Source organism: Lathyrus oleraceus, chromosome 6 (genome assembly GCF_024323335.1).
Source record: "Lathyrus oleraceus cultivar Zhongwan6 chromosome 6, CAAS_Psat_ZW6_1.0, whole genome shotgun sequence".
NCBI classification, from domain to species: Eukaryota; Viridiplantae; Streptophyta; class Magnoliopsida; order Fabales; family Fabaceae; genus Lathyrus; species Lathyrus oleraceus.
Window position 1 is genome coordinate 81,819,286 of NC_066584.1, and position 14,549 is coordinate 81,833,834.

The window sequence follows — 14,549 nt, forward strand, 5'->3', positions numbered from 1 at the left end:
GTTTCCAAGACAAATCACTCTCAAACTCTTGAAGAAAACTTGATCAATATAACATGTAGGAATCAATGGAACTCATATATGATGCTCATAACCATTCTTGGATCAATTCATGGTTGTGCTCTTTGTCATGAGGGTCCCAAACCCTAGATATGAACTTGATAAATCAATGGTGATCATGGCTCACCTACAAAAGAGTTAGGCAAATACAAAGATATATTTTTGGTATTTTGGTTAGTAAAATGATAATATACAAGCATGATACAATCACATAGTGCTTGGTGATCTCTCCCAATGAAAAAGGGGTAAGGAGGATGCCAAGGTATGATCCCAATGCTAATGCTTATGATGAAATTGCGTGAGGGATATTAGGGTCAAAATTGGGGTCTTACAACCAACATAAAATGAGGGATCAAAACCTCATAGTTTATGGTAACAATTTCAAAGTGAGTGAGTTGCTTTTAACAAAAGTTTAAGTTTGAAAGAGGCACAAATGGCCTAAAAGAGTTTGGATGAGTGTTAGTTCTTTTTGACTTTTGAAATTTTTAGTCAAGTAAGGTTAAGTTCATTTACAAGTTTTATCAAGAAAAAGAGTTTGAAAATGCAATGACATAAGGCCAAAGTTTCTAATTTGTAAACAAGTCATAGTTAGAAATCACAAGCTAAGAAGATTTTGAAAGGGGGAGAGATTTGAAATTTAAGAAGTGGGAGGAGATTAAGAGACTAATCCTAAGAAAAAAATTAAAAGTTAAGAGTTGAAAAGATCTGACCAATGAGATGCAATCCAATAGACAAGAATGTTATATAGAAACTCAATTTTCCTTTGGACTTTAGAATCAAGCAATATCAATACACACAATAGCAAGGTGAAGAGCAAGGAATCAAATAAATATAGCCACATCCAAGCTTAGTAACTCCATGATCCTCTTCATAAGATTCCCCGTGTATCAGATGACATACTCCTTGAATGACTCAGAATAAGGCAATGGACACAGGTTCAAAGTAACAATTGCATCAAGACCATGTAGCAGATGAACTCAAAAGGGATCTCAATACTTGCTTCAAATGAAAGTTCACTTCATAATGAATGGCTTCATAAAAAGTTGGCTTTGGCCAAATCCTTTTTGCATAGGGAATTTTGCCTAATTCTAAGTCCAATGTCTCAGGTCAAGTCCAACAGTCCACACAAACATTTTTTAAGGGTTTTTGTTGTTATTATTATGTACATTAAGGTCAAAAGAACACAAACGCAAACAAAATACACAAACAAGTATATACAATCATAATATAATCACAAGATATGGCTCAAGTGAGCAAAGTGAAAATGGCATTTAAGTAAACAAGTTAAATGGTATGAATAATGGCAAATGATAAAGACTTGAATTTAAAGTGCAAAAAGTAAATGACTTGAAATTAAAAGTTAGTCAAATGTTAGTTTATTAAAAGTTAGTATTGCTTTTGCTTTTTTATTGTTTAAGTCATTCTTTGGAGAACAATCAACCCTCTATTCACAAGTATGGATCCTTGAACCAAGACATCTTCCAAAGGAAGGAAAAAACGCCAAGTTTCCATACAATACCATGAACGGGGGAAGACTTACAATCTCACTTACTAGAATGCTATGCTTTTGGGTCAAAATTTAACGCTATGTTAAGCAATCGTAATTGGACTTATATAGAAGTCATAACTATTTGAGGCCGAGTAATAGAAATTTTAGTGTTAATACATGTTAGAGATATGGTATTATGAACCATACTCCTAAAACATACCACACTTAAAAGAAAATGGCAAGATGATGAACCTAATCTCATCCATACTTATGTTGATTTTGCAATCAACTAGCCTTAGGATATAGAGATATCATAGGTTAATGAAATGGATGGGATAGAATGGGATTGAAGATGAAGAGGGAGGGGAAATGGAACAAGCACAGATTGGTCATGGGAGGACTTTTATCAAATTAAAATCATTCATTCATTTTGGGAGATGAAATGCATATTTCATCAATCCACTAAATCCAATGATTTTAATCCAACAAAGTTAAATCAACCTTGACCAAGGCCCAACAACAAAAGTCAAACTCAAAAAGTCAATCAAAATAGCTCAACACAATTTAATTACAATTACACAATTAAAAATCAATTAAAAAAATACATTAAATTAAATTATGGTTGGTCAAAATCCTAAAACCTCTTCAAAACACCAAATAAATGGCTAAGAGATTTATCATAGGTCAAACAAGGTCAAAGGACCTTGGGGAAAAAATTTCATTATTATCGATCCAAAATATTAATATGTATCCAAAAAATATTTTTAATCCAAAGTATTATCGATCCAAAGTATTTTTAAACAATTAAAAATATGCACAAAAACAATTAAATCATGAAAAATATTAATATCGATCCAAAAAATATTTTTAATCCAGAAAATGAAAGAGAAAAATATTTGAATTTTTTTGGTGAAAGTCCCATATTTTTTGGATCAGTTTTAAAATTAATATGAATTAATGAAAATAAGTCAATTAAAATGAAAATAAAAATATGCTAAAAAACGTGGACCACTTGATCTTCCTCATTAATTGAGGTGGCAAATCAAGTGGATCAGAGCGCGCTATCCATGGTGAGCCTTAGTCAATGTTCCACACGCATGGTAATCAATTTGGACGCTCAAGATTAAAACAAAATAGAAGGATCATGTGGTCTGGAGACATGCCAACACATCGCCGGAACCCGAGCTCTGGTCTTTTTCTCCGGTGGACCTCACCGGACTGGTCCACCTTCAACCATCACCAAAATAATAAAGGAGGACATGAATTTAAAGTAAAAATGCTTAGGAACTCGAATCTGGCCTCAATTTCACCTAACTCCAAGTATATAGAAAGATATAGGGAGTTGAATTTGAGGATCATGATCTGAGTTGCTTCGATTTGACCTCTAAGAAACTCAATCTTGTTGCCTACATTGGTAAGACTTCAGACAACCAAAAATCAACAAGAATAGTGGAGAATTGAGTGAGAATCGAAGAGATGAAAAATTCAGAAATTCACCTTCACTGCAGGTTTAGATGGACACGATCTTGCTCTCAATTGTACTTGGCCTTGCTTTGGATGCTTGATGGAGTGGAAATGGATCAAGGAAGAAGAAGGACTCTTGGAGTTTGAATCTCAAAACAGTGGGAGATTTCAAACTCGATTTTCAAAGAAAATCACCAAGCTTATCCTTTGAATGTGGAGGTTTAGGGTTGTAGCTTCAAAGCTGGCGCGCAAGGTCCTTTAATTCTGAGTGAGATTGTTTCTATTTATAGCCAAGGTCATTGATAATTGCACATTTCTTTCAAAATTCCAAAAATATCAAATTCCCTTTACATGGATGCATGGGCGTGTGATAGGCCCATGTAATGATGCATTCAGGTCCAAAAATGAGTGTAAGCAATGCTGAAGTCATGTGGAAAGGCCATGCAATCGTGTGTGGAAAGTGGAACTTAAAATCTTCCAAATGGTCCTTCAACTTTAAGCCATGCGCAAGTAATTCATTCTTTGTCCAAACGAGATGAATTTTTACCTTTTGGAAAGGCTAGATCAAGAGGAACATCTTTCATGTTGAACACTTTTTCATTTGAAGCATGGATCATGATGAATTTTGAGTTGGAAGTTTGGAAAATCAAACATATCAAAAAAATTCTAAGTACCAAGCCATATGTTCACTTCTTCCACCATGAGTAACTTTTTTTATGGACTTCAAATGAGAAAAGTTCCTTCATCAAATTTGTAGCTCTATCAAAGTAATTCAAATTGTTCACAAATTAGACCTCATTTGGATTTATCATGAAGGAGTTATGCATTTTAGAAGTTGAAGAAAATCACTTGTTCAATGGTATTGGCCCAAAATGACCTATAATGTTTCCTCATATCACATGCATTTAAAAGTTGAATTTGCACTCCCTCCAAACATAAAATTTGAAGTAGACATCTTGAATTGGATCATGCAACTTGAATAACTTTCATCTCATAAAAATTGAGCAAGTTATGATCTTGGGAAGTTAACCTCCAAATTAGGGTTTAGACAAAATGACCTATAATCTTTCATCATAAAAAATGACTTGCCAAGCAAAATTAGATCTATACCTAAACATGAAAGTTGTTTGGAATGTCATTTAGAGTAACCTTTCTCTTGGAATAATTTTCATATGACAAAAATTGTAGGAGATAGGGTCTAGGGAACCCAAGTTTTGATCACTTGACTTTCTCTGGTCAACCACCATGAACCAACTTGCTATCTTGATATTATCTTGACTTTTGGGACTCGTGGAGGATCATATATGCATAATATGATGTAATGTGAAGTATCCTTTGAAATATTTGATCAATTGGTGAAGAAACTTGTTGAAGAAGTCACATAAGATACCCAGATGAATTAGGGTTTCCAAGGCAAACCAACTCTAAAATCTTGATGATTTCTTGCTCAAAATAACATGTGAAGATCATGGGGATTCATATATGATACTTAGAGCCATATTAAGCCATTTCTTGATTGATCTCCTTGGAATGAGGGTATGAAACCCTAGATATGAACTTGGTAGAGCATAGGTGAGCATGTGCACTACCTACAAAAGAGTTAAGATATACAATGCCATATTTTTGGTATTTTGGTTAGCAAATAAAGAAAAAATGAAGTATGATACAATAAAATGTGCTTGGTGATCTCTCCCAATTCAAACCCAGTGAATGAGGGGTAAGGAGGATGCCAAGGTGTGATCCCAATGCTAATGCATATGATGGGAATATCATGAGGGATCTTAGGGTCAAAGTTGGGGTCTTACACCTAGGTTAGAAGAGTATGCCCATCTCTTGGGTATACCTGTATCTGACAAAATACCTTTTAGTGGATTGGAGGAGGTCCCAAGATCTCATGTCATAGCTGAAGCTCTTCATCTAAAGAAATATGAGATTGATGCTCATTTGGTGAAGAAAGGAGGTATTCTTGGGTTGACTTCTGAGTTCTTCATTGGTAAAGCTACTGTTTTTTCTCAAGCTGGAAGCATGGATGCTTTTGAAGCCATTTTTGTTCTGCTCATCTATGGTTTAGCTCTGTTCCCTAACATTGATGGTTTTGTTGATGTTAACGCCATTAAAATCTTCTTGATTGGGAATCCTGTTCCGACTTGGTGGGTTGACATGTATTGTGTGTTGTGTTCCTCTTCTGTACAAGTGGTTTATTTCGCACTTGCCTCGGCCACCTTCTTTTTTGGAGAACAATCAATGTCTACGGTGGACCCAGAGACTTATGTCTCTCACTAATGATGCTATTGTTTGGTATAATTCTGCATTGAGTAGTGTGGATATTATTGATAGTTGTGGTGAGTTCTCTAATGTGTATCTCATTTGTACACAAGGAGGAATCAACTCCAACCCTGCTTTGGCCCGTCGTTAACTTGGGTTCCCCTTTAGAGATAAACCTAATAACAATCAGTTAGAAGGTCTATTCTATCAAGAGGGTAAAGATGCTTAACTTCTGAAGAAGAGGATGATACATGCTTGACATAATATGCATAGGAAAGGAAGATCCGAGCTTGGTCCATACAATTGTGTAACTTTGGAAGCTTACACTATTTGGATGAAGAAGAGAGCCTTGGAGCTGAATATGCCTTACGCCTGTGAAAGACCTATGTCTTTGGTTGTGGCTGAGCCATCAAATCTCCCTAACCAAGATGTAGAGGAGCTGTAAGACGCACTTGCCAAGATGAAGAAAGAGAAAGATATGTGGGAAGAGCGGTTTCGTGCTTTGAGCCGAAAGCATGAAGAGTTGCAGCTTGAGTCAAAAGACAAGGATGCACTTATTGAGATTCTTGAAGATCGAGCAATGAAGAGATAGAGAGAGCCAGATGGTCTATCTTCCTCTAGTATACCTCAACCTTCCGGTGCTTGGAAGAAGATTGTTGATCAGCTATTTATTGAGAAGTCTCAGATGAAAACATCCTTTGAGTCTGAGATTCGACGCATTCGAAGGAAGTATGCACCCACAGCCAGATCATATGATACAATTGCTAAGGGATCCTTAGAATGATAGTTTCCTTTTCTCTTGTATTTGTATTTTGGTATCTGAAATTGTACTCAGTGTAATCCTTCCAAATTTTATGAATAAAAAGAGATTTTATGGTAAATCAAATTGTTATTATAGTTATTGTTTAATATATTTGCAAATAGAACTTCATATGTTCCTTGAAATTAAAAACGATAAAAAACATTGCATTTCATGCATCATTTGCATAACAGGTTTTCTTTCGCTAGATGTCTTATCAATTCTTCTTCTGTACATCAACCAAGCTGACTCACCGTTACACTACTCACGCTAATCAACCAAGGATCATGGAGCATCTAGAGCAAGAGAACCGAGAACTGAAGGACAAGATTGCCAGATTAACAACTTTGATGGAATCTGTCATTGCTGCACATAATCAGTCATCACCAACTCCTACAACTCCTCCCTAGAGAACTGTTATTTTTGAGGTTGCTATCTCAACTATTCCTGTTGCTGCTACCAGTCAATCCATTCCTTCTATACCTGTTGGATTTCCTTGGGGAATGCCATCAAACTTTATGCCAAAAGGGTATGCGCCTACCTTTGTCTCTCTGCCGGCATCTAGCCCGGTCATGTCAGTGCCATCTCCTATTGTTCACACTCCGCCTTGTGGTGAGAACACTATCTACCACTTTGAGCCGTCTGGGGGTCCAGATGTATATGAAAAGATGGATGAGATGAAATATCAATTCCTCGAGCCGCATAAAGAGTTAAAGACTTTGAGAGGAAAAGATTTGTTTGGGAAGAGTGTCGTTGAACTCTACTTGGTCCCCAATGTCAAGATTATGGTAAAATTCAAGGTCCTCGACTTTGAAAAGTACAAAGGGAATACTTGTCCGCTAAGCCATCTTGTGATGTACGCCAGAAAAATGTCTACTCAGACTGATAATGATCAGTGGATGATTCACTATTTCCAAGACATTTTAACTGGAGCTGCTTTGAGATGGTATATGGGTTTGGACAGTGCAAGCATCCGTACTTTCAATGACTTAGGCGAGGCCTTTGTCAAGTTGTACAAGTACAACATGGATATGGCGCATGGTAGAGACCAATTGAGGTATATGTCTTAGAAAGATAAAGAGACATTCAAAGAGTATGCCCAGAGATAGAGAGAGCCGGTTGCTCAGATAAGTCCACCTCTTGAAGAAAAATAGGTGACGAAGATCTTCTTGAAGACGTTGAGTTCATTTTATTACGAACGTATGATTGCGAGTGCCCCCAATAATTTTACCGAAATAGTAAATATGGGGATGAGGCTAGAAGAAGGAGTCCGTGAAGGACGTTTGTCTAAAGAAGAAGCATCATCCAACAAGAAATACAGCAGGATTTTCTCCAAGAGGAAGAAACTAACTCAGTGTCAGTGGGGAGGCAGAGGAGGCCTTATGTCAGAAATAGTTCTCAACCTCATCAACATCAACATCAAGTTTCTTTAGTAATTCCAATTTTTTCCAACAATTCCAATCAATCAGTTCCAATTCAACAACAACAACATCAACAACCGCAAAAAAGAACCAATTACAACAACAACAATAATCAACAACAAAACTTAGAGAGGAAGAAGGTCTCCTTTGACCCTATTCCTATGACATATGCAGAATTATACCCATCATTAGTACTAAAAAATCTCATCCAACCAAGAAATCCTCCGTAAATTCCCGAGCCATTACCATGGTGGTTCAAACCTGACTTTCATTGTGCTTTTCACCAGGGAGCCCCTGGCCATGACATAGAGAACTACTATCCATTAAAATATGAGGTTCAAAAGCTTGTGAATAGTGGTATGGTGTCCTTCGAGGACAGAGCACCGAACGTAAAAGCCAATCTATTACATGCTCATGGTAACGATTCTGTCAACATGGTGGATGGTTGTCCAAGGAATTTCCGAGTATTTGATGTGTGACGTATACGTATGTCGTTGGTGGAAATGCATAGAACTTTGTGCTTAATTAGTGACTGCGAACATGACTATGATGGTTGTGCAATCTGTAGCATGGACCCCCGTGGGTGTATAATCACCAAGAGAGATATCTAGAAGTTGATGGATGAAAATGTAATCCAGATTCAACAGTCGAGGGATATAGATGATGTGAACGTGATTGTGCCAGTGTTCAAAACCCCTGAGTGGGTAGTTATTCAATTTGATAGTAGCAGCAACAACAATGTCAATAGATCGGTATCGCCGTTGGTTATACGGTTAGCGGGTCCTATTCCATATGCATGCGACAAAGTTGTGCCATATCAATACAACGCCACTATGATTGAAAATGGTCAAGAGGTTCCTCTACCAGTCGCAGATTCAATGATGAATATCGCAGATATAACAAAGGTGACCTGTAGTGGTCGTGTATTCAGTCTAGTATTTCTGAAAGCAGTAAAAGATGTATCTGCAAGTAAGAATATAGAGATTCCTTTAGTGAATCAAGTTAGTACTCCAACGTGTCAGTCTGGTGAGTCCAGCAAGTTGAAGACTAACGATGATGATGAGGTGCTAAAGTTGTTTAAAAGGAGTGAATTTAATATGGTAGAGCAACTGCTCCAGACTCCATCAAAGATCTTTGTGTTGTCATTATTGATGAATTATGAGGCACACAGAGAAGCATTGCAGAAAGTGGTAGAACAAGCGTATGTTGAACATGATGTGACCGTGGATCAGTTTGACAACATAGTTGCCAACATTACCTCTTCTAATAATCCGAGTTTTTGTGATGAAAAGCTTCATGAGGAAGGCAGAAATCATAATTTGGCATTAAATATTTCAATGAACTACAAAGAGGATGCTCTGTCCAATGTGTTGGTTGATACAAAGGTCATCTTTGAATATGCTACCAAAATCAACTTTGTTAAGACTCTCTTACCAAGGCGCCCTAATGAGGTATATTGTAATAGTTGTCGAAGTGTTCGATGGTTCTCGTAAAACTGTCATTGGTGAAGTGGACCTTCCAGTGAAGATAGGTCTGAGTGATTTCCAAATTACTTTCCAGGTAATGGATATCCACCCGACCTACAATTTCTTATTGGGAAGGACATGGATTCATGAAGCAGGAGCTGTGACGTCTACTCTACACTAGAAGCTGAAATTTATGAAAAACAACAAGCTTGTGTTGTTGGTGGAGAGAAGGCACTATTGGTGAGCCATCTGTCATCTTTCACGTACGTTGATGCTGAAGAGGAGGTTGGGATACCGTTCCAAGCCTTATCTATTGCTAATGAGTTGAAGAAAACTAGGGCACCCCATGTCTTCTTTGAAAGATACACAAGAGGCTATTCAGACTGGCAGCAATGATAAATGGGGTCGTGTGGTAGAGATTGTCGAGAACAAGAACATAGCCAGATTGGGATTTCAACCACGGACATTCAGCACTAGAGCCAATGTTATGCAACCAATTTTCCACAGTGGAGGGTGTAGCACCTCAAAGTTGCACCTCCCATTTTGTATATACATCTTCATTTTAGGTCATTAACATTGCATTGTCCATTGCATAGTTCATCAAGTCATCAGTCAAGACTGGTCAGGAGGTTCGGTTGTGCAAGCAAGCAAGTGCATTTCCTATGGAATCAAAGCCCTAGGGTTGGTTCAATAAGTTCATATGACCTAGGTATCATTTTTAAGTGATTTGGTCAAGCATTGGATGTTCAAAGCTCATCAGTCAAGATGCAATTCATCTGAAACCCTAGAAAGTCAACAAAAGTCAACTGTCAGTTCAATCATGGATTTGAAGGTGGGAGATGGTTAGAGAGGCCTCATTCATGTCCATACAAGTCTCATTTGACATTTCAAACATCAACATTGAAGGATTTGAGGTCAGATCAAAATTTTCCAAAAATAGTAAGTGACCTGTAATTTGAAACTGCCAAAAAGGGAAAGGTTTTCTCCTCAAGATTACATCACCAAGAAATCTTCAAATGAAATTTTGTCCAACATGAAAGTTAAAGATCTTGCTCTCCCATTTCCAAAAAGTCCAAGATCATGGATTTCTCATGTATGGTTGAAGAGATATGGATCAAACATGGCCAAGTGAACATGGAACTTCAAACATGCATAACTTTCAAACCAAATGGCCAAATGGAGTGGTTCTTTTTGTAACATTCATGTTTTGACCTCTACTATCCAAATTATGCATCACATGCCATGCATTCTCATCACATATTTTTTTGGTTTTTCATTTGAATTTTGGAGGGAATTTTCAAATTTAAAAATAATGCATTGTTTTCACATTCCAACACTTGCATTGGCTCTAAAATGAACTTTTGAGTGAATTTAATCCAAAATTCGTGTACTGTTCCATTCATTTCATGCATAAAGGGTGAAATTGCAAATTGGCATAAACACTCCATTCTCACTAATCCAATTACCATATGGCTAAGCATGATTAAGGACATGATTAAGAGGGAGTATAAAGGACAAATCATAACAGATTTTCTGCTAACACAATCAGAATTCAGATCTAGATCTAGTTTCTCACACTTTTGCTCTCACTTTTTTCTTCAATTTTCTCCAACCACATTGCATTGTTCTTGATTCATTCATCACCTGGAAGTATATTTGAGCAAGATTGAAGCAAGATTCAGTGGAAATCGTGCAGTTAGAAGCTGTTTAGAGCTTGAAGTTCATCCATGGCAGTTGCAATTTCTGGAAGAATCGTGTACATCTAAGCCTCAAGCATTCATCTATTCATCGATACAAACACTTTGGAGCATCTGTTTGTGCATTTCATGGCCTGAATCAAGCTGTTCCACTTCTGCATCTTCATCAAGGTCAGAAATCACATCTCTTAATTCACGAAATTGTTATGTGCTTGTTGTAGATCGTGCATTGCTGATTAATCTGAGCTTTAGATCACTGAATTCCATGTAGAATTGAAGTAGTTATAGTGATGTAAAGTTTGATAGTTGATTCTTCATGGCTTCGATTCTTTGAATATACGTTGAATTAGAGTAAACCAGGTCTGTATTCGTGATGAGTGATGAGAGATGAACGCATTGACGTGCTTGTTTTTAATTTTTGTGAACTTTTGTTCTTGAGCATGAAGAACATGATGAACATGATGAAGCTGGTGAAATTTTCGTTTCCAGAATTTGTTTGATCTTTCCCAGCGTGAGTTTTAGGGTTTGCATGTGTTTTTGTGATATTTGAACATGTATTGGTCCAGCTGGCGCTCACATGGCAAAACGATTGGCCATAAGCGCTTAACCTTGCCACGTCCGTTTAAGTGAAACGGCGCGTTTCACTCTAAGCGCGCTCCAATTCAAAATTATCCTCACTTCGATCCTGGCTCGTGACAAATCCAAAAATGCCATTCACATTTTATCTCATTTTCCTCCATGTTATTCATACCATGCTTTTCATGTTTTTTTATTTTTTCTTTCATTTCATAAATTCATATCTGATTAAATAATCATCCAAAAAATGTGTGGATTTTTGCATTAGATCACATTTTGTGTCTAGTTTTTTTGATTATTTTTCCAGAAACTGTGCCTGGATGGAAAATTATTTGCCCTAGGGTTTGTGCATATGTATGTTTTCTTGACCTTGCCTTACTATTTCATTTGTGAAATGATGGTTGTTTATCCAATGCCTGTGAAATTTGACATGCTTAAACTAGACTTCATGCTTGATTTTTGGTGTTGGGTTTGCATTTTTATCATTTGTGGTTGCTGAGATATGATCATGTGAATGTAGGTGTGACAATGTGTGTCACACCTTTGCTTGCTCAACTTGATTAATTTGTTTGCCATGCCAAATGAATTCCAATTGATGTGATTTTTTGTATGATGCTTCCTATGGATGTTGTGAATGCTCATGATTTTTTGTGGAAGTTTTGGATTGATTTCTGATTTGATTGAGATTTTTCTTTCTGGACTACCATGTGTGAGCTTTTGAATTGCTTTGAACTTCAATTGTTTGTGAAATGCTTGTGCTTTATCATATGAATGTGAAATTTTGCACATTGTTTCTAGACATGTTAAAGATTGTTTTGGCTTTGGTTTGAGGTTTTTACCATCTACCATTTCTGTTTTAGGCTTGTGCTAAGTTGATGTATCAAATTGTGTCACATTTGAGCTTGTTTTGATTGCCTTGCCTTATGGAATTTGATTACCATGCTTAATCTTGTCCAATTGCCCTAATTTTTGGTGTGATGATCATGTTGTGTGTTCTGTTTATCCATGAATTTTCTTGAGATTAATTGAATCATTTTTGAATTAATGTGCATTTGTTCATTCTGTTGTCTCAATGTGCTTTCAACTTGCATACTTTGACATGATTGGTTTATGAAATGAATTTGGTGAATGATAATGACATGAGACCTTTTGGATTATGTTCTTAATTGATTGAGGTTGATTCATGTTCTATTTTGGATTTTTTCTCTCCCTTTGACCCTAGGCCTTGACCTAGTGGTTTGCCTCTCATGTTTGAGCTTTGATTTCAGGTTAAGAAGCACATGGCCATAATGGGATTGATTCACTTGCTTGAGTTGATTAATTTGTTTATATTGGTTAACTTTGAGTTGTTTTATAGGTGGATTTTAGCTCATTTGAGTTGAGCTTGTGGCTTGCACCTTGTTGCATTGCTTGTTTGACTGTGTACTGTTTGACTGTTGACTATTGGTTATCTGTTTGACTTTTTGAGTTGTATATTGATTGAGTTAGATTTTTTTCAGGTACATAAGTTGCTTAAGTTCTTTTGAACTTGATTTTGCTTTGCTTGGTTGCTTAACCATTGAGGTATAACTCACTGACTTCATGTAGTCTGGAAGACCTGTCCTGTTATGTGGGCAGGCACCTGTCTGAAGTCCTCCTTAAGAGGCAATGTTTGTGATTGTTTATCTTTGTCCCCTGTACATATCAAAGACCTCCTAAGTGAAGAGGCATTGGCAGATAGAAGAGATGTGTAGTCCATCTCCTGCTATTCAGTGTGTCATCCACTTTGCTCACACACCTTGTGTTGATGCATTGTGGATAATAGCCCAAGATATTTGTCGTGTCAGTCATGTGGAGTAGAGTCCCACATTCTGGACTCCCACACTTTCATTTGTCTGAAGCTCTCCCAGGCCAGGGATGAGAGCTGTGAAGTCTTATCTTCACTTCCCATTTCATCTGCTTCACCCTAACTCTCAATGTTAGGGTTAAGAGCTAACATCACCCTGTTACAGTGGCTTGTTTGTCGAGGTTGACATGACCCCTTGACTAAAGCCTAGCCTTGTTTGAGCCCCTCTGTTTGTATATAGTGTGTGTGCCTGCTTTGTGCTTCTGTATGACTGTTTGTGCTGTTTAGGATAGCTTGCTCCCTGTGCAAGTTAGGTAGAAACTTCAACCTAGGGCCATGGTGAATTTACATGATAACTATTAGGCTCGAGTTAGTCTCCCTTCTAGTTTGTCATTTCCCAGTCTCTGGTTAGGTTAAAAGTTCTTTCCCTGCGTAGGGGAACTACGTCGCCCTGATCCTCATACCAGATGAGGTACATAGGCAGGAGATGAGCTGATCTCTCCGGGCGCCCTTTTTCTTTTGCAACCCCTTTGTGTGTGTTTGGAGTCTGACGTAAGTCCAGCGATTGGCAGTTGGTTTCCTGTGTCTCGTTTGCTTGTTGGAGTTTGACGTAAGTCCAGTGATTGGCAGTCGGTTTCCTGTGTGTGTGTTTGTTGGTTCGGAGTCTGATCTAAGTCCAGCGATTGGCATTCGGTTTCCATGTTTGCCTGTTTGTGTGGAGTCTGACGTAAGTGCAACGATTGGCAGTCGGTTTCCTGTGTTTGTGGTTTTGTTTGGCGTGCGCGAGCCGAGCTACGAGTGCTCTGATTCTTCTTTAGTCTAAGAAGATACGTATGTATAGGATGCGACATCCTAGCGAGCACGTTTTCCCCTGTCCCGAACTACGTCGACTCTGATGTCTGTGCCTGACAGACTACGTAGGCCCAGGATGCGATATCCTGCCGAGTCCCGTTTCTCTTGTCTTTCTGTATTTGTTTCCAGCCTTGTGTGCAGTGTGTGAGCAGTTTTAACAACCTTTATCATTCCTTTTGTGCGTGGATCCCGTCGAGTACGACGGATGCGTAGGGGTGCTAATACCTTTCCTTCGCATAACCGACTCCCGATCCCATCTCTCTCTGGTCGCGAGACCATGTCTTTTCATGGTTTACTTCGAGCGTTTCCTTTCCCTCCTTTGGGATAAATAACGCACGGTGGCGGCTCTGTTGTTTCGTTTTCCCGCCGGTTTTTTCGCGTAATGCGACAGCTGGCGACTCTGCTGGGGACCTAAGAAGTTGACCTCTTGCTGGTCCATCTTCCCTAAGCGAGTCACTCCTAGCGCTCTCTAGGATAGTTTAGGTTGCTTGTGTTGCTCTATTTATTGCATTTATGATTATTATGTTGTGTATATATTTGCATAAATGTTTGCATGCATCATACTATCATTGTGCTGTCTTCTGTACAGGTGGTTCCTCTGATTTGGGGTGGGTGTTCTGAGTGGGGATAAAACCCAG